General features: G+C 38.1%; 1 protein-coding gene across 2 annotated transcripts in view; it reads right to left on the minus strand.

Annotated features, from left to right (window-relative positions):
- LOC127625737 (voltage-gated potassium channel subunit beta-2) overlaps positions 1 to 19,751 on the minus strand; it is a 177,128-nt gene that overhangs the window by 143,458 nt on the left and 13,919 nt on the right. The window contains exon 1 of one of the 2 annotated variants that reach the window (XM_052101102.1): positions 10,592 to 10,852. The exons of the other annotated variant lie outside the window; for it this stretch is intronic. The gene's annotated coding sequence lies outside the window, so the exon portion shown is untranslated. Of the gene's footprint in view, positions 1 to 10,591; positions 10,853 to 19,751 lie in introns of those variants that run through there. 2 annotated transcript variants of the gene reach the window in all.

The following is a 19,751-nucleotide window of genomic DNA, read 5'->3' on the forward strand; positions in this document are numbered from 1 at the left end:
AGGTTAGCTTTCTTGTTTGTTTTTTCCCTTTTCACATTAATGTTATATTCTATACCCCTTCCGACCCTGGCATGAGGAGACCAGAAGGCTCAGGATATGACTCAAAATAAAACCAATGTTTTTTTGAGGTAATGTTTGTAATCTTGTTCAAATGGATTTCATAAAATGGGTATCGAAAATGTATCATTTAGGAACCCGTATCGACATTTTTTGAACGATATCCAGCCCTAATGGGGAGAGTGTTTGGTCCGTTGGTCCATTTAGTCAGATTGCATTCTCGCCACAAGTGAACCATTTAAGAGTTTGTCACCAATCGGACAATGACTACCTCATCCACGTGGTCTCGGACCGATTGTTTTGGTGTGATTTAAACTGCGAATGCCATGTGACACATTTTCATAATTATGCCTCTGTACACCACCACAATGGATTTGAAAAGAAGCAATCAATATGTGATTTAAGTACACACTGTCTGCTTTTATTTGAAGGTATTTAAGTCCAAGTTGAGAGGTTTTGGACTTATAGGTCGTTTTATACACAGATCCCAATTTTCAGGGGCTTATTCACAGCTGTGCCATCTTTCATTTTTGACGTGAATGACAATGAGGATGTGAGGGATAGAATTAGTCTCTTTACGGTGTTGTACAGTTGTTTAAAATGTTTTTGGATCATTCCACTGACAAAAAAGAAAAATGGAAAAACACATATTTCCAAGACATTTTGGTAAACAAAAACGCCAGACAACATGAGTTGTGGAAAATTAGATGTTGATCTAGGAGCTTTTTGATAGCTTAATAAAGTGCATATCCAGAGGCGGTAAAGTCTATCCCTCAAAGCCTAGTTTTCATTCACGTCAAAGATGGTTCTACTGTGACGTATACTGGACAAACTAACATAATCATAAATAAAATTATCATTCTTAATAATTTGTTGTAAATCCTTTTTAGTGAACTGTCTGAAGTCTGATAACCATGGACATCAACAAGTGTAACTTCAGCATGGTCTCAAATATAATTTTGCACTGTGGACTGGTCATTAAATAAAGTAGCTGTGCAAGTTTAGCTCAACTGACCCACGATTGATCTCCTACCTCACCAATGACCTTACTTGCATAATATTTTACAATAAAAGTTCAGTAATAGAGTTAATACTCTATCAGTGCCATTAGTACATGCAAGATATCTACAGAATCCATTTTTATGTTTACATAATGCATGAAAAATGCTAATGAGTTTGAGAGAAACACTTCATTTAAATGACCTTCATTGCCATTGCACAAAATTCTTGACTCCGAACAGAGAGCCCAGAGGACAGCTCAGCCATCCAACAAAAATCTGTTCATGAAATAGAACCATTATACTGTTTAATCAGAACCTGAGCTTCAATTATTGAAAGGTCACGCTTAGTGACTCGCAATATATATGATGAGGTGATTAGCGAAAAAAAAAAAATAGCAATGCAATCTAGATGGTCAAGATGTTTGTCTCTGCAGAAAGGGCAAACTGGTGTTCTCAATATAAGCATTAGTAAAGCAAGAAATGAGTCATGCCTAATTATTACATTCAGCTCTTTTGCATTATTTCTTTGACAATTGGTTGTTATACAAGTTTAGTCAGTAGCAAGCTTTGATTGTATTAAGACAAGTTATTGTTTCCTTTTTTTAATTGGATATCAACTCTACTGTGATTTGGGCTAAAATGTGGCTCTGGGCAAATGAGGCTCGACATAATTAACATGCTAGTTGGGACAGAAATAAACATCCAAATGTAGGTCAGTGAAAAATTTACAAGACCCCAAACTGTAAAGCAACTGAACTACAGTATTTGTTATTCATTAAGGCAGATCAACCTTGTTTATCAGCCTATGCCATAGCAGTGTTGTTTTTCATGTAGCCAGGGAACAGGTGGAGGGATGGTCAGTATCCTGAACCCCTGGAGTGGAAGGTCTGTTATACACTCATTTTCCATGAAGGCCCGTCACTGGGAAAGTTCTGCACTGATATAGTCCCAGATAAGCTTTTTGCCACACCTGCCAATGATAGGTAAATTGAGAAAATGTAAAGGCTGTATAGATTGTATTATTACCCATGAATCTCTATTTAGCATTATTTCCTTGGCCCTATGACAAAATAAAAATTTTGCTGTGCTTCCCTTGCATATAGAAAAACTAAACCCTAAACCCAATTTAATTAACACCTTATTTCTATAAGACTAGCTATAATATCCTGACTGCACCCATGAGTATAGCACTTTACTGAGTTGGGACTGTGCTAGTGAAAATCTTTCTTTACTACTCCAAAGATGAAGTTACGTTTACAAAAACCAAAAAAAAACACGCAGGACCCCCTCTCCGCACCACAGCACATAGGGCTACTGTTTGTGAAAGAATATTTATATTATAAAAATAATGTCATGCTGCTAATATTATATCTTTGCATTTATTTTGAATGAAGTAAGTAACAATTGTTAAATTGTTAACGGTTGATATAAAGTTGTATGAACACGGAATATGATGATATTGAAGTCAAACATTATGACACTCAAAGATGAAGCGAATAACGTTGATAATCTCCTAACAAGGCTTTATGTCAAGGTCTGGGTAGATTATTTGGCAAGTGAACAATCAGTTCTCGTCGTCAACATGTTGAATGCAGGATGAATGGGAAGGTGTAAAGACCTGAGAGACTTTGACAAGGGCCAAATTGTTATTGCCAGACAACTGGGTTAGAGCATCACTGAGGGACAAACCACAAACCGGCAACTGGGTGTTGGCTCATCGATGCTCTAGTGCACAGGTCCCCAACCCCCAGTACCGGGCCGTCGAAGAGTTGCTACCGGGTCATGAGAACGTTCTGGGAAAAATGTCTGTGCATCACTGATATAAGCTCTTTAAACTTTGAGGCACTATCCAAATTTACATAAAAAGGCGCGATTTCAGAAAACCTCCTTCCTATAGATGAAGTTACGGTTTACAAACGAACACTCTGCTCCGCCCCTTCCGGGTTCTTTGGTGCCCAGAAAATAACTGCTGTCTGAAACTGCCCAGAAAGTGCTGTTTTTGGGGTTGGAACACCCCATTTTCCACAGACTATTTCCATTTAAATTTTCACCAGATCATTGCATCAGGAAAAACACAGGATTTTTCATAAATTAGGATAATTCACAGGTTACCGTCATTGTTATCATGTCTACTCTATTAGACCCAATTGACCCGCTGCAGCGGTTTGTGTATATCATTTTTTTTACAAATCAATCACGCAAAATCAGATTTTTTTAATTTCCAAAGTGCTGTCGCTGTGACTGATAGGAGGTCAAAAATGATCTAATGATCATATGATCAAGATCACCATATTCGATATAACAGGAGGAACAGATCCAGTCTCAAAATCAAGTTTATCTATTCACGTGGATGTCAATTTGACACGTGCCACCTACCTAAGCATCGTTGCAGACCAGGTACACCCCTTCATGGCAATGGTAAAGACACATATTGTATGTCTAGTGGTATTTTTAATTTTCATATGTCATATTCCTCAGGCTTTAAAAGTGTGTAAACATGTGTCGATGTGTATTCATCAACCAGTTACATCTCCAACATGATCCTACAGTACAAGCATACTGGTTATCTGATAATTCAGAAGGAACCTACATAATTTCATCACTGTAAACCAAATATATATATACACATTTATAATAACTTAAATTCACATCAACAAATATTATTACATTATTTAATGCTTTAAAGATTATTAAAATGGCAGTTCTTCCCATATCCATCATTGAAATCTTCTGCTCAATAGAACCTGGATGCACGGTTGCCTGCAGTGTAGTCTTGTGTAGCCAGACCTTTGAATAAAACGGCAAAGGTCTGGGATCTACAGCAGCTTACATTGGCCAAGGACTGCCCAGTTAGTCTGCCCTCTAACTGACATGTAAAGTGGTTTTATCATTACATGTCGTTTAGTGGTGGGGTTATCCAAGATATATCATACAATAATAAAAAGGCAGACATGAGGAAAGAAATAATTTATATAATGGCGATTGAATAGAAAACACACAGGAAAATAGTGAAGAATGTGTAGAGAGTGCAAGTACAGCACACAAAACCTGCAAAAAGGTCCAAACTTTAAAAGGAATATTCCAGGTTCAAAACAAGTTTTAAACTTTGAACAATACATGAGTTTTAACAGAAGAATCAAAGAAAGTGTTTTTATAGAACTGTCTTTAAACCCTCCAAATATTTGCCCAATTAATTTCCATTGTAAGTGCCTCACTGTAACCTCAATCTTAGAGAAAGATGGACGAGTTGAAATCATTTTTTGTGGTAATCAACATTATGCCACAAATACTGTCAATTGAGCTTAACTTGTATTGAACCTGATATTCCTTTAACGCGCTCTATGTACTTGCCCTTAAATTTAACAGTGCAAGGTAGGTAAGACCATGGATGGCTCCTCACCTAATTACTGTGGTTAGGTCCAAGATTATTATTCATCCATACAGAACTCAGTGGATTTGTGATTTATTTTTGTACCTGAATATTAAAGTTAAAATAAGCTATTACATCATTCTAAGTAGAAGTTGATTTTAAATGTTAGCTTTATAAAAATGCTAGCTACACTAAGTTAAATGCATTAAGCTTAAGACATCTTTTAGTAACTTTGTTTACCTAGTTATTTCGTAAACAAACTATTATCTAGCTCTATTATCTAGGCAAATACAAGTATCGGATCAGGACTAGGTATCGGCAGATATTACATATTTGAATATCAGATTGGGATCGGGGATCAAAAAAAGCTGATCGGGACATCCCTAAATTAGAGTATTTGTAATGAAAAATAGTTAACATTTAGAAACTTTAACTACAATTGCCACAGTTGAATAAAAATGAAGACCATTAGATTCTGCATAATAGATTATTTAATAAAAAAAATATAAAATGTTTGTCAAAACATAAGGGTTACGGTTACTATTGTAAAATAGTGATACATTTTAGTAAAGGTAATGTGCAATTTGAAAAACCTTTATTTTGGTGCATTACACAGGGTTGTCTCTTTACTTCTCAGTGTAATTTAGCATTTTGGGGCTGCGTCTACGTTTTGAGAGGTTTAAATGTCCTGCATGTGGTTTAAACCAAAAAAAAAAAATTATCAATAAAATTCCAATGGGTCCCATTATTGTTGTTGTCTGTGCCGCAATACCGAGGGAAGCCCGTTTGACGCACATGCGTTTCAGAGAGGAAAGTGCAGAGTGGATCACACGCGCAAGTAGTTCTGTGATGACTCATGCCACACTCGCACAAAAACCAAGCTTTAGTCGACGAGTGACTGCAAATTTCAGATGAGAAGCATATTTAATGTATGAAGAGATGAACATGAAAATTAATCAAATAAATACTTTTTACTGCCAACTGGAAGAGTTTTACTCCCATTTGGCACTTTGTGAATTGTGAATGTGAATTTCCAACCCTGCATAGTCCATACTTACAAATGCTTTGGTAACATGACTGGGTGGTCTAGATAACAAAACGCACACAAATAAACACACACACCTGTAATACAGACAGGTGTGATAAATGCCGCAGGTTACACAAATCTGCAAGAGCACACCTTCTCCCTGGTAGGAATCCCAAACATGACTAATGCGCCAAGACAGCAGCTCTGCGTCTGCACCACAGGATGATTAAAAAGAACTGTTAAGAAGCCCTCTTTGAGGAGAACCTAAATGCAAAGGTTCATTCTTGTTTGCAAGAAAACTGTCCTACAACTATTACTGCATGACTCTGAATATCTGCTGAATAACAAGAGCATGAATAGTGCATACAATCCAATAATATCTGGCTAGGTAATACACTTCAGTTTTTCATTCTCTAGCATTTAAACCCATTTCCATCTTTGGACAGTGTTCATGGGATCTAGAAAAAGGCCCCAACTATCTCCATCCAGTCTTTTTAATCAAATACTCGATAAGCTGCAGCTCACATTAAAAAGCAGAGAGAAAGACACTGAAACAATAAAAGACACTGAAAACAATAGATATTTTAATCCATTTTAAAAGCATAATATGGTGTCATTGGCTCAGTGGTTGAGGCTCAGGGTTACTGACCAGAAGGTTGGGGGTTCAAGCCCCAGCACCACCAAGATGCCACTGTTGGGCCCTTGAGTAAGGCACTTAACTCCAGGTTGCTCCGGGGGTATTGTCCCTGTAATAAGTGCACTGTAAGTCGCTTTGGATAAAAGCATCTGCCAAATGCATAAATGTAAATGTAAGAATAGCATTGTTTTCACTTCTGAACTGCATTATACTGATCCAGATTCCATGCTTGTATGACAAATTCCAGGCATTATTTGTCATTTATCACATTCAGAATTAGATGAGAAACGATCCAAGAGTGCTGATTGCTCACACCATCCGACAGCTACTCTTACAGTCACTCTGCTTGTGTTTGTGGCATTCCAAACATGTAAGAGCAACTAGATGTATGAATTTTCCATTCTTCCCTGTGACATTAAAGATTTGGGCCTGCAGGTGGTGATAAAAGGCAATCTTGTTGAGTGTGCTATAAGCAAGTTGAGCTGACGTTGACAAACTTTTAGTCAGTGTACGAATTTCTTTGAAGTCATCTCACTCCATGATCAAGGATTACTACTAGGGATGCACCGATCCGATACCTGGATCGGTATCAGCTCAGATACTGATGTATTTAGACGGATCGGGTATCGCTCCGACGAGCCCAATCCAAATACGATACTGTGTTAGTCATGTTTGTTACTGTCAAGCTCCAAAAATGACATAAAAATGTAATTAAAACACCATTAAAGCAGATCATATGACTCATTTGCATTTTATTCAAAGCCACTTGAAGATGTGTGATAGCTCTGTGAATCACAAAAGGCTGTGTTTAATAAGTAAATATATTGTATGCACAGCTCCAAAGAGGCGCTGCTCTGTTTACACATGCACGTGCACACGGCTATTTTTATCCTTCATGCGGTGCGCAATATTTGAGCGCTACTCAAGAACAACATCTCAAATTTAGATGCACAATAGTTCGGTTCACTTATACTATGCATTTAGAACGGCACCGGAGGTGCATTTTTACCAGAATTTGAATAAGAAGTGAATTAAATTACGGTGAACTTCCCTACAAACAGACACACTTACAGGACTTCCTGGAGAGTTCAGAATGTCAAAATGGTAGCGTGAGGGTTAAAAAAAGTGCACGATTTAAATATATTACTGTTGTATTTAAAATTAAAAAGTCAATAATAATAATATTAATAACTATTTATTATTAGTAGTATTATCATCATTAGTATTTGTTTACAATTTATAACAATATTTAAATTGAAAGGGTTCCAAAAAATAACTGTGTGAATGAAAAGTGAACCGATGTCTTACAATTGAACAAAAAAAGAGATCTGAATCCTTTGAAGTCCAGGAACAAGTTAAAGCATTTTTTGGAAAAGAAAAAAGGCAAAAATAAAACACTTGTTTCTTTTCTACTGAAGGCTTGAAGACTGGAATTACTGTTAATTTTGCTGCTACATTATCCAGTATACTAGTTAATAATAAAGTGTTTCTTAATGAGCTATACATTTATATTGAAATAATGTGTAATTAGAGTTTTGTATTTCTTTAGATATTAAAGAGCACAGCCAATTAGTTCCACACAATAATGTAAATATATTATAAACTGATTATGCAAAAAAACACTGGTATCGGATCGGGATCAGCCGATACTGAGATTTCTGGTATTGGTGCATTCCTAATTACTACAAAAATATTACTGAGAAATAGTTAAACTAACAGCTTCAGTATTACAACCCCACACAGCTGAGAGTAGGGATGGGCTTTTTCAGAGTAATTTTGTAGTCGAGTACTTGAACCACCTAATTATGACACATAGGTGAAAGTTTTATTTAATTGTATTCACAAATGTAACCAAGAACGGATTCAAAATAAGATAACTTCAACAAACTATGCTTTTCTTTTGGGGGTAAAAAAATGTATCGAAAAATAATGGGATGAATAAAAAATAAAAGAAAAACAGTTTTTACTTACATGGAGCAAAATACCTGCACATATATAAACAGAGTCTACTGTCTACATGCTATCACATTTTTATAATTTCACATGTAATTCAGGAAAACAAGTGGTGAAAGTTGTCTTTTTATAAAATCCACTCTGCTGGTGTCCAGAGACATAATGCACACACACATATAGAGGTCGACCGATTAATCTGCCGATTTTTTGCATTTTTTTTACATAATCGGCATCAGCCAATATCCAAGTATATCAAGCCGATTATTAGGCAGGCGCATCTGTGGGCAGCCTAGTGTTGTTGTGGAACACGTGTTTGACGCACGCTGCCCCTAGAGTCATTTTCCAGCAGAGTGAGCAGACCTCATCCAGTGCCTAAGGGAGGAGCTAAGTTCCTTGGAGAAAACGGTAAGGATTAAATTCGTATAACTCCTTTATATTTAATTAAAAACTTTTGATATGTTACTGCCAACTTAGAGAAAAAACGTGACAAACGCGATAGGCAACATGATGTTCGGCTACTTTGGATATTGATAGCGTAGTTGAAGTTGCATTATCACAGCAGAAGGGTTGCTATCATGTCACAATAAGCAAGCAAGAATTTTGCAATTACAGACAGTGAATCTGAGACTTTTATTTGTTCTGTTTGTGTGTCTTATATTTGAGAGGGTTGTCACTCAATGCAGAGAAATAAGTAATAAAAAAAGATACCAATGCACTGTAGGCTATTGAAGGACTGGCTTTGGTAAGCTCGGACATTACTGGTTCTGCTGTCGGTACTGGAGAAATTAAGAAAATACATTTATTATTGCTATAAAGAGAAAGTTATTTCATCTCGCCATTAATGCTATTTGAAAACAGTTCTATTGTGTTAAATCAAACAAAACAAAAATGTTAAGGGGTATTTTTATTTAAATCAACAATAACAAGGGTGACAAGAAAAAGAAGACATTTTGGAAATTAAAGTATTTTAATTAAAACTTACTGCAAGATATTAACAGTGCACTAACAATGTTTTCAAGAAGAATAATCAAGAATGAATGCATTAAAATAATCTTTGCATAGTGTTGGGTATTTCCTCGCTAAGGTGTTGAGCTGTTTTAATGTGTTAATTATACCTCACTCGCATAGGCTATGAGAAATCAGCTAGATCTACAACTAAAACGTAATATTACAACTTAAATTAATCGTACATATGTGCAGCTTTGCAACAGTCTAAAACACAGAATTGAGTTTCAGTTCCTACAACGATTAACAACATCCTAACTTCTAAAAAGATAATATTCATAATAGCTAATACATTAACATAAATAATCTTTATGTGCTATTATTTCGGGAGCTAATAGTTTCGCAAGGACAGTTTTCAAATAGCCAATTATATATTTTATGATCATAACTCTAAACCTGATATTTGTAGAAATGTTTCAACAAATGTTATAAATGTTTTTCAAATTTGTGTGTATATTTAACTGACACATTTGTCAATTTTATAGTGGTTTAATAGCATTATAGGGTGTTACAGCTCAGTTTTACATTGAAGAAATAATGCTACCTTACAGCTTTTTTGACAACACTATTGTTTGGAACTGCAAAAACAGAAGTGCAAAAAGTGTTTTAGAAGTACAAAATACCCTTCTCCCCCACATCAAGCAACATGATTGATCTGTTTTTTTTTTTTTAATCTATTTTTTTAACATTATCTTGTACTTCTATTTCAACTGGTTCGCTTTAAATTTTGGCCAAATGTGTGTTCAACAGATCAATCCATTTTCAATGGAAATTATTTAGAATTGGAACCAAACTCTTTTGTACATTTTTAAAGCATAATTCCAAAAGCAACAGCCATTATTTACAAAAGCACAAATACAGCGATATCACCTCCCATTTAAACTTACTGCACCAAATTCCTGTGACCATTGATCAGCCTTGGCCCAGTGCCCATAGGCAGAGCGACACCATCCACAAACAACTCAGCAGGAAAAGCCACTTCCTATATGGCAGAATATACTCATAATGCAATGACACCACTCATAACACAGCCTAATCTTTGCATTAATAACCAACGCCTAAAATAATACAACCCAGAATAAAATTTGTACCATCAGTGTCGGACTGTGTTGCGTAAAGCCAGCATTTGTGGGCAACAGATGGGCACTGCAGCAGGTGAGATGCTCATATTCAGCCAATAAATGCTTACTGCTCCCTAGAATGCACTGAAATGTGAAGGAGACATTTTTCCAATCTTATAAGGCCACGGTCCATATGCAAATTCTAAGGAGACGCAGCATGCATTTAACAGCACAATAGGAGAGAGCCAAGCTGATTAACTCCCTGTGCATCATGGTTGCCATAGATGCCTCTCAATGCAGCTAGCAGATTTAGAGACGGGAAAGACGAGGACACAGAAAGACAGTGCTCACTGCACAGCTTCTGATCTTCACACATACATGCACACATACACACAGACTCACGCTTATGCGGGGGACAGGATGAGATGGACATGAAAGCAAGCGGAGTGACGGAGCTAGTCATGTCGCAGGACTACCAACCTCTATCCTTTGCCGAAGCCTGATGCAACGTTTCCTGCTTGCCTAGGCTGAAGAGAGTCGTTTGGGTGCAGCCAGATTGCCTCCGCCGAGCATCAGGAACGGCAGCAAGAGAGAGGGAGGGGGAGATGAGACTGGAATGGTGAGTGAGTTTATCCTCCACGCTCCCCTGTCAATGTGTGCACTTATATGCCTGAGTGCATGAGTGTGTGTGTGTGAGAGGGGGCGGATGGGAAAGAGAGAGAGACAGAAGCAGCATGTAAGTGCGAGCGAGTCTCCTGAGACAACGCCAGTGAATAGAGACTGAGGAACACGGAGTAGATGCGTTAAACACAGGATCCCTCCCCCTTACGTCATGCTAACACTACATTCTGCACAGTCAGCGCAACAGTAACCATATGGAAGAACGACGGGTGCAAAGATGGAAGAGAGAGACCGATACGAAAACACCGATATGAGACACAAAAATTTAAGCTAGCACCTTTAAAGACATTTCCAAGAAACTCACTGTAGAGATGTCATGGATGCTCTGACATGTAAAGGGTTCTAGAAATGGCTGTAAACACATTTCTCAACCATCATGTTGGACTTTGCATATGCTGAGTCAAAGGACGCATGTGTAGTGAACTAGAGGGCATCTCTGTTGCTCCACAGGATAAGTTTAAAAACAATTTGAAACACTTGCAATTTGCAGAACTTCTGAATTCTGAAGCATTTCCTTGTAAAACAGAAAATTCAGCAGGAAACAATGCTCAAATGGAACTTGATTTTACTCACTACATATATTGGATCGTTAGCATATTTGTTAATTTAAATTATTGATGATCATCATTTTACCCACAAGCAACCCATCAATTGCATTTTTGTATTTTTTATTTATTTTATTATAGTAGATAGACAATGCACAATATCTGTTTTCAAGATTTGGAGTCAAAAGTCCAACCGCACAAATGTATGTTTTCTCTAAAGGTTTTGAATGTTGGTTTCAATCACTGAATTCAAAACCCTCTTAAATTAGATTCATATTTGTGAATTCTACCCTCTAAAGTACATTTTTACGATTCTATTTAAGCAAACATAATCAAACCACACTGGTACACATTAAAGAAAGGATCAAATAAATTTTAATAGCAGATTTTCATCAAAACATTTAAATAAGTTCTTAGGACATAGCTATTTTTCATGAAAGTCATGTTGGTTGTCAGTTGGCATGTAACAATACACAAATGTCATGATACGATGCAAAGCCTCATGATACAATACAATAATAAAAGAAAATAAAAAACAGCGCCCACAAACGTTTCGGTCAAACTCATTCAAAGATTCATAAATGTCTGGCTTTAGCAACAAAAAGCAGAGCGGTAAGTAACTTAGGGGGCTTGCACACTGGCAGTTTAGTTCGAAACTTGGCTGGATATGAGCCAAGGATCAGGGACACAGTGGTATGCAACACTAGAGTTGCTGCAGTCCCCAAGGCAAGCAAACGTTTCATACTCGGGCATGAGTTCGCATTAAAAATTGGTAATGTTAAAGCTGTCATTCGGACCAGGGTGCTCACCGTGGTACCGAACCCTGTAGAAGGTGGTCCGAGTTCCGTTGCTATGGAACTGTAGCGCGATTCGCATGAATGTGAAAGCAACTCGGACTAAGTTGTGCACTCATTCAGGAAGTAAAGTAACCTGCGCATGCGATTTAGCTGATGACGACATCTTTAGTTTTGACAACGCACAAGGATCCACACATTCCTGGAAGTCGCAAAACATTAATGACACTACAATGACATACAAGTACAATCAACACTATAAATACTGTCTGTCTATATCTATTCACCTTATAAATACTATTATAGGTTATAAATATAGGGTATAATAGGAGATGAGTGGCGATATCTTCACCTTGGACACGAGTGCGAGTAAGCGTGCAGTGTAAACAAAGATGCAAATTAATTCCTTGCAATCAGCTGTCTCCTCAAAAACAGCATTTGCGAGCAGCAGCATCTGAGGAGTTACGCCATGAAGCGCACATATACGCAGTTGTCGTTCACTCTGCTGTGCATAATGGCACCAAAAACAATTTAAGTACGATGAGTCGTGTAGTGTTAACCACGAGTGTTTGTGATGACGTAAGATGAACGCAAATGGACTGGGGTTCGATAGAATCAAGTGACTGTGAAACCAGACCAACGCTGCGGGAGGCACCGGGAACAAATCACACTTGGAATCGGACAGCAGCAAACGTGCCCAGTGTGAAAGCACCCTTAAACAACAGCATTTATTTTGCTTAATTTTAATGAGAAAAACTCATGCCTTAAAAGGGATGGTCCACCCAAAACTTTAAATGCTCTGATAATTTACTCACACTCATGCCAGCTGTGTATGCCTTTCTTCTGCAAAACACTTTAGAAGATTTGTAGAAAAAGATCCAGGCTCAGCAGGTCCTTAGAATGGGAGAGGATGGTGATTAGATATTTGTAGGTCCAAAAGGCACAGATAGTCAGCATAAAATGAATGCATCCTATCTCTACTGGTGACATTAATGTCTTCTAAAGCTAATCGATTACTTTGTGTGCAAAAAAAGAATGTTTTTTAAGCACTTTAACTAGAAAAGATTACTTCCAGTCAGGCGTACGTGCGACGGCACGTGAACTGACGCATGACAGACACAACCAATGAGTCGAAGGAATGTGCATCCCGGGAACACTCGGGTAAATTTGGCCATTCATCAATGACTGTCTGGAAGTGATCTTTTATAGTTGTGCTTAAATATCGTTCTTTTTCGCACACAAAGTGATTGATTCGCTTTAGAAGACATTAATGTCACTGCTTGAGACAGAATGGATTACTCTTGTGATGACTATCTGTGCTTTTTGAACCTACAAATATCTAATTATCATCCCCACCAGCTGTGATCAACAGCTTTCTGACAGATAGGCAGCAGCTAGAGAGACTGGGGGGGGGGGAATCTCATCCAGGACCCTCACTATTAGCACTGTCCTCAGGGATGCATATTTCTCCACTTCTCTTCTCCCTGTGCATGAATGACTGTACTGTGCGCAGTGACGAGTCTCCATACAGACGGGAGGTTGAACAGCTGTCTGCCTGATGCGGTCACAACAACCTTGAGCTGAACATGCTCAAAAGAGTTGAGATGACCGTGAACTTCAGGAGAAATCCCCCCACCCCCTCACCATCCTGAACAGCACTTTGGCAGCAGTGAAGTCATTCAGGTTCCTGGGCTCTACCATCTCTCAGGAACTTTGCTAGCTGAGAATGTTCAATCTGCCACTGGAGCTGCTTACTCAGCTCTACTCAGCCATCATAGAGACTGTCCAGTGTACATCTATAACTGACTGGTTTGGTTCAGCCACCAAATAAGACAGACGGAAACTACAATGGACAGTCAGGACTGCTGAGAGGATTATTGGTACCCCCCAGCCCACCCTCCAAGACCTTTACGTCTCCAGAGGAAACATGCATGTGGAATCACTCTGGAACCCACACACCCTGCCCACTCCCTTTCTGAACTGTTGCCCTCTGGCCAGCACTACAGAGCACTCAGCACAAGGACATCCAAACAAAAGAACAGCTTTTACCCTCAGGCCATTTACCACATCAACAATTACACTGCTTTCAGGACTCCCATAGTGCAAAAATATGTCACATACATACGGTTACAACATTAAAACCACCTGCCTAATATTGTGTAGGTCCCCTTCGTGTCACCAAAAGAGTGCCAACCTGTATCCCAGAATAGCATTCTGAGATTACATTCTTCTCACCACAATTGTACAGAGTGGTTATCTGAGTTACTGTAGCCTTACTGTCAGCTCGAACCAGTCTGGCCATTGTCTGTTGACCTCTCTCATCAATAAAACATTTTCATCCACAGAACTGCCGCTCACTGGATGTTTTTTGTTTTTGACACCATCCAGAGTAAATTCTAGAGGCTGTTATGTGAAATCCAGAGAGATCAGCAGTTACAGATATACACAAGCCAGCCCACCTGGCACCAACAATCATCCAAGTGATTATCTAATCAGCCAAACATGTGGCAGCAGTGCAGTTCATAAAATCATGCAGATACGGTTCAGGAGATTCAGTTTATGTTCACATCAACCATCAGAATGTGGAAAAAATTTGATCTCAGTGATTGCCGTTTTATTTCCCTAGTTGTGATTGTGGGGTGAAGCGGGAACGTGTCCCCCAATGTTAAAATGTAGCCTACACTACTGGTTTAATGGCAGGATCCATTGTGACAAATTACTCCATAACGTGTGACAACCACTATAGGGGCAAGTTGTCACAAAAGGTCAATGTGTGTTCAATGAACTGTATCTTTTTTTCCTGGGAAATAATCGCTGGAAATGTTCCATACATTTTACTAACATACAAGACTTTATGGTATGTGGCTATAAAGAAATTGTGACTCAGGGTAGGTTTATTATTGCAAGTCAGAGTTTAAAGTGTGACAACTAGCCACAGTCTCCCTTATGTGTTTCAACTAATTTAAATATAGGCCTATATACATTATTTGCCTCCATTTATATGTATACAAAAATAAAAGCTGCATACGCTTGTACTAACCTTCCTTTATTTCAACCTCTGCACTATAGATCGTCATCTCACTTTCCACAGATTGTATTACCACATGCCGGAGTATGAAACGTTTGCTTGCCTTGGGGACTGCAGTAACTCTAGTGTTGCATACCACTGTGTCCCTGATCCTTGGCTCATATCCAGCCAAACTACAGCATCCAAAGCCTGGGAAGTTCTGCTTGTCACCTCTCTGTTCACGTCCTTGCAGCAGGGAGTCCTAAGTAATGCATTTACTATGAGTGCTGTGTAGGATACAGAATAGTTTATAAATAAATGCCTTCTTTAAGATCACAGAAGTCTATTAAACATTTACAAGTTCACATGTATATATCATGTATAAAAGGATGAGCAAAATGGTAAAAAGGTTTGGCGTGCTGTCTGTAATGGAGGGCTTAGTGCACTAGACTATCTTGAAAGTGTTTGATGCACAAGTAATGATATTTCAAATTTATGAAAATGTACTTTTAAATACAAATCCAATAGCAATCATTTTAATAATGACCAAACAGCTAAAGAGGTTGTCTTCAGCCACATCAGAAATGTAAACCCTTTAAAATGATCGATGTAAATCTTTTGTTTACAATATAACTAGAATTAAGTCCATGTAGAATCCAATCATCTTAATAGACAGAATATAAGTCATGCCACACATGCTCCTAATATCACTCATTGATATACTGCAGATAAATATTATTCCTACACTATAAATCCCTTTAAAATTGAGTTTTTGTTCCAAACTGGGCCAGAAGTTTCCATTGTGGTTTTAAGTTTTGCACAAGCAACTTTACATCTGCAACTTCATCAACAGATTACATTTGTAAAATTGCAAGTTAATTTAGATGCTTGACATGATTCTAAAAGCCAAAAGAAGGTGACCCTGCAAATACTCACGGCATACCCATGTTGTATTGCTAAAACACTGACATTGTTATGTCAAAAGTACCGGTACTTCAGTACCAAGTCGATACTAAAATAAAAAAGATGTAACGATACCAGTGTTTCTGTAGTACCGATCACTGACTCAATTCGGTACCCGCGTGCTGTCTGGCTGACAGACAGACGGCTGCTTACAAATGCTTATTTCAGGGCATGCTAGGTTACTCCATTTACACTGAAATGGACAATTCATTAAATTAAAATTGTTATATGTCCTAGTCTGATAACTAAACTGCAAATTTATATGATTTAATTAAATAGTCTGCATGTAATGTGCACTGAAAAGTGAATGTGTGTAGCCGCTCATATGCTCAAAACATTATATGAGCAAATAAAATGTGCTGTGCTTACTGTAGTAGATTGTAGAGCTGTAGAACATATTCCCTGTGATGCACGCAGCGACTGCAGACTATACATTTATAGAATTAAATAGCAGCATTTTGCGCTTCAAAAATCACACTGGGTTATATAACCAATGACTTATCTGGAAGTGTGTAATAGGGCTGCAACTAACGATTATTTTGATAATCAATTAATCTAACGCTTATTCGACTATTTGGCAATAATTGCAATGATTAATCATTAGCTATTAACCGATTATTCAGCTTGTGCCCCGACTTAAAAGGTTGTATTAAACGTGCTTACTTACAATAGAGGGGAAAAATCCAGAATTAAAGGGGGAAAAAATACTTTATTAAATTTAATTCAGTAAAAGAAATTCACTGTAAAAAAAACAATTGTTATCAAGTGTTTTTGTCTTGTTTTCCATTTAAAATTGTCTAAAAATACTTAAGATACATTTACTTGAGAAGCAACATACACTCACCTAAAGGATTATTAGGAACACCTGTTCAATTTCTCATTAATGAAATTATCTAATCAACCAATCACATGGCAGTTGCTTCAATGCATTTAGGGGTGTGGTCCTGGTCAAGACAATCTCTTGAACTCCAAACTGAATGTCAGAATAGGAAAGAAAGGTGATTTAAGCAATTTTGAGTGTGGCATGGTTGTTGGTGCCAGACGGGCCGGTCTGAGTATTTCACAATCTGCTCAGTTACTGGGATTTTCACGCACAACCATTTCTAGGGTTTACAAAGAATGGTGTGAAAAGGGAAAAACATCCAGTATGCGGCAGTCCTGTGAGCGAAAATGCCTTGTTGATGCTAGAGGTCAGAGGAGAATGGGCCGACTGATTCAAGCTGATAGAAGAGCAACTTTGCCTGAAATAACCACTCGTTACAACCGAGGTATGCTGCAAAGCATTTGTGAAGCCACAACATGCACAACCTTGAGGCGGATGGGCTACAACAGCAGAAGACCCCACCGGGTACCACTCATCTCCACTACAAATAGGAAAAAGAGGCTACAATTTGCAAGAGCTCACCAAAATTGGACAGTTGAAGACTGGAAAAATGTTGCCTGGTCTGATGAGTCTCGATTTCTGTTGAGACATTCAGATGGTAGAGTCAGAATTTGGCATAAACAGAATGAGAACATGGATCCATCATGCCTTGTTACCACTGTGCAGGCTGCTGGTGGTGGTGTAATGTGTGGGGGATGTTTTCTTGGCACACTTTAGGCCCCTTAGTGCCAATTGGGCATTGTTTAAATGCCAGGGCCTACCTGAGCATTGTTTCTGACCATGTCCATCCCTTTATGGCCACCATGTACCCATCCTCTGATGGCTACTTCCAGCAGGATAATGCACCATGTCACAAAGCTCGAATCATTTCAAATTGGTTTCTTGAACATGACAATGAGTTCACTGTACTAAAATGGCCCCCACAGTCACCAGATCTCAACCCAATAGAGCATCTTTGGGATGTGGTGGAACGGGAGCTTCATGCCCTGGATGTGCATCCCACAAATCTCCATCAACTGCAAGATGCTATCCTATCAATATGGGCCAACATTTCTAAAGAATGCTTTCAGCACCTTGTTGAATCAATGCCACGTAGAATTAAGGCAGTTCTGAAGGCGAAAGGGGGTCAAACACAGTATTAGTATGGTGTTCCTAATAATCCTTTAGGTGAGTGTATAAGACTTGCTTGCAAATGTATAACCAAGAGAAAAAAAAAATACACGCGAGTGCAGTAAAGACAAAATATACATGTATTCAAGATCTATTCTCTAAAAGCAAGTATATAAATATCTTATATGCTGCTTCTCAGGTGAATGCCTCTTTTTTTTTTTTTTTTTTTTTTAAAGGATTTGTAATATTATATTCAACATTCTCAGATAACAATTTTTTCTTCTGCAATATAGCTGCTGGTCAAGTCAAGTCAATTTTATTTGCATAGCGCCTTTCACAACACACATCGTTTCAAAGCAGCTTTACGGAATATCAGCATTAACAGACGATAAGACTGTAATGTCTATAATGTCGATTAATCATCATTGTGTAATTTAGATAAAATACGATTTTTAATAGTGTTTAAGAATAATTAAATGATAATTGTATTAATAACCCCAGTGAGCAAGCTGTAAGCGACTGTGGCAAGGAACACAAAACTCCATAAGATGTAGATTAATGGAGAAAAATAACCTTGGGAGAAACCGGACTCACTGTGGGGGCCAGTTCCCCTCTGGCTAACATTATGAATGTAATGTAAATATTAATTATGTATATGTAAAATCATGGTTTAAAATTATTAAACTAAGGTTAAGGGTCAGTGTTTAAACATCGATTGTGTTTGAACTAGGGGTGGGCGATATCTCGATATTTTAAATATATCGAGATATTTTTTAAACACAATATGAATTTTGACATATCGTATATATCAATATATTGTTTATATTCAATTCTGATTTCGCCACTTTGCTCGTTTGCTTTCTCTGTGCTGTGCTCGCTCCCGCCTCCTTGCTTTTGCTCCCCCTCCCTTCGTGTGTTGTCTCATTCAACATTCAACGTCGGATGAACAGCAGACAGATGTCTACTGCCGTGAATGCCGAAAGTTGGTGCCAACCAAAGCTTCTAGCACCACGAACCTTTTCCACCATTTACAGACAAGGCACAAGCTCGCATACGAGCTTTGTTATGAGTGCACCAGATTAAGGATCCCGGCCACTAAACCCACTAGCTCTGGTAACACTCCAAACACTACACAGATAACACTCCACAAATCTTTAACGCGGAGTGTAGAATATGAAAGAAAGAGCGCAAGGTGGTGTAACATCACAGAGTCCGCGGCATTTCATATAGCGGTGGACGTGGCACCCATTGCCGTCGTTGAACAACGTGGCTTTGTACGCATGCTAAAAACACTTGATTCAAGATACAGTTTACCTAGTCGGCATTACTTTGCAAGTCAAGAACTCCCACGACTGTACACTACGGAGAGAGAGCGGCTTGCTGCTGAATTGGAGAAGGTTACTGACTATGCCCTGACTACAGACATGTGGAGCAGCAGGACATTTTAATTTACAGTTAAATTATTATTATTTATGTAATCAGGGATTTTTATTTCTTAAATGACGCAGAAGCACTTTGTTCTTATATATGCACTGCCTACCTTGAGTTGAGTTGTTTCATTTTTGAACGAAAAGGCAATATGTATTTCTTCTTTTATTTTACAGTTAAATAATAAGCACTTTGTTCTTACGTGAACTGCCTACCTCTTTGCACTTTA

The sequence above is a fragment of the Xyrauchen texanus genome, chromosome 32, assembly GCF_025860055.1.
Source record: "Xyrauchen texanus isolate HMW12.3.18 chromosome 32, RBS_HiC_50CHRs, whole genome shotgun sequence".
Classification (NCBI taxonomy): Eukaryota; Metazoa; Chordata; class Actinopteri; order Cypriniformes; family Catostomidae; genus Xyrauchen; species Xyrauchen texanus.